This window comes from Neltuma alba, unplaced genomic scaffold (assembly GCF_004799145.2).
Source record: "Neltuma alba isolate B1F8T4 unplaced genomic scaffold, ASM479914v2 tig00012409_pilon, whole genome shotgun sequence".
In the NCBI taxonomy this organism is placed as follows: Eukaryota; Viridiplantae; Streptophyta; class Magnoliopsida; order Fabales; family Fabaceae; genus Neltuma; species Neltuma alba.
The window spans coordinates 51,607-54,057 of record NW_021636901.1 but is presented as its reverse complement, the minus strand read 5'-3'; positions in this window follow the sequence as shown (position 1 = coordinate 54,057).

The following is a 2,451-nucleotide window of genomic DNA, read 5'->3' as shown; positions in this document are numbered from 1 at the left end:
TATTAGTGATGAAAATTAGTGACGGAAAAATTCTATCACTGTTTGTGATGGAATTAGTGACAAAAAAATTTTATCACTAATTTCCGTCACTAATTATTTAAAACAAAATTAGTGACAAACTTTTGATAGAATTTAGTGACAGAATAAAATTCCGCCACTAATCTGTTGCTAATTTAGCGACGGAATATAATTCGGTCACTAATCTCTAGCTAATTCCATTGCTAATTTTAGAGATAGAATTTGTAAAGGATTAGTGATGGATTAGTGATGGAATTCTATTCCGTCGCTAAATTCCGTCGATAATTCCCTGTTTTTTTAGTGATGGAACTAGGAGTACTATTGTTTTACCAGATTTCTTTAACATGACTACGGCCTATTGAGCCGGGTTAATGTCATTGCTCACTACTATTAAAAAATCTAATCACTCCAACAGTCGGCTCCATTCAAGCCTAAAAGCTTAGGTGAGACCATAAGGGACCATGTGAAATCACCTGCCAAGTTTTATAGATGTGATGTCTTTTTTGTCTTGTCTGAAATGGCACTTGCATCTTTTCTGGTATGAATTTCCTTCATATCAAATGATTTGCATCTTCCCTACCATTATGATCTGCTTGCAGCTTCGCAAGACTATTTAATTATAGTCTTTTTATGTTGCTTCTTGAATATTTGTAAGAACAGCTAAAATTGGGATAGATATGACTTGGGTTTTTTACAATTTGGATGGATAATGGGGGAGTGTCTTCGGAAGAAGATTTCAGTACTGAAGGTGGAGACGCTCAGGATGATGGTCAAGCCAAGGATGAAGACCAAGAGCTTAAGGATAGGCTTTTACGTAAGTTTGGGAGTCGTATTGGCTCTTTGAAGTTGGAGTTCTCAAAAAAGAAGAAGAAGGGTAAGCTGCCAAAAGAAGCCAGGCGGACACTGCTTGAATGGTGGAATGTTCACTACAAATGGCCATACCCAACGGTAAACATTTATTATTTGCCTAGTGCTTTTTTTTTTTTTTTTTTTGAGAAAGGCAAAATGATTAGTTAATAAAATTAAAAAGTCTACAAGCTGCAATTAAGAACAGGAAAAACAAAATGCGAAAAAGAAGCAAAGAGATTTAGGTCCCTACAAACTAGACAATCTATTTTATTAAAATGACGTAAAAGAAGATTAACTTCACGCTCAAGCCCCTCCACCGCAACCTTCCGAAGATGTTTCAAATCAATTAGTTTCTGCTGAAAACAGACAAACTGAAGTTGGGAGCAGTTGTCGCCCATTGCTTTGCCCACTTTGTCAATCCAAAGCAAGATAGTTCGGAGGCAAAGAGAATTAAACCTCCCAGGATCGACAAAAGAGCGGTTACAGATGAATCCTTGAATGGGGCTCCTTCTAAATAGAATAATAGCCGTCAGGTAAGTGCTCCGTCTATATTTCTTCTTTAATAAGAGTACTATCCATCCATTGCCTTGTGCTTGCTGTGATTATACCGGACAAAGGGCCTCTAATATTTTCACTTTCTAACGCCTCTTGTGTTGTCCCAACCTCCTGAATGTTGTTTTGATTTTTGTATTGGTTATTAGATTCTACACAAAATCAGTGACGTTTTAATATCTTTAGGCTTGAAATTACACATTTTTGAATTTTTTTATAACTTTTCAGAGAAAAAGATTTTAAAATTTGGTAGTTTTGATTTTTTTTGAAAATTCGCAAAACAATCCAAATTACACAATATCATGACCATATGATATTAAAATGTCACTTATTTTTATGTAGAATTTAATGATTAATAATAAAAAATAAAAACATTTGGGAGGTTGGGGTATTAGAGACCCTTTGCCTCATCATATCATTCCCAATCGTTTTGGTCTTACCGGGATGGAAATTACTCACCCTACTATAAACACTTGCAAATGCATGAATCTGACAAGATTGCTCTGGCCAAGTCCACGGGTCTAGACCATAAGCAAATAAACAATTGGTTTATTAATCAGAGAAAGCGCCACTGGAAGCCATCTGAAAAAATGAGATCGCAATTTTCTGCCATGGGTATCTTACTGGACGTTTCTTAGCTGACGAATAATGAGGTGCACTTACATGACATTCTCAAAAATGTATATCCTTATATGAACTATTGATTTCTATCATCCTCTTGTGTAAATTTTAAAAAGCAGAATTGCTGACATGGAAATGCTCTTACTTTCCCAGAAAGTGCATGGGAATTGATAGTAATTTGCTGCCACTGTATTCTTGATAAATAACGGCTGGTTTTTGATAATGAAATGCTTATTTATATATAAACTTGGTGGGTTAGTTGCTTTGCTTTCCTGGGTTTTGCTGCAATTGGTTGATGATGAATTGATAGTAATTTGAATCCCCACATTTAGTAACGAATTTATTTATTTTTTTGGTTGCCCACCCAGTTCACTACATCTGGATCTGACCTGTGTCGTGCATCTGGCTGTG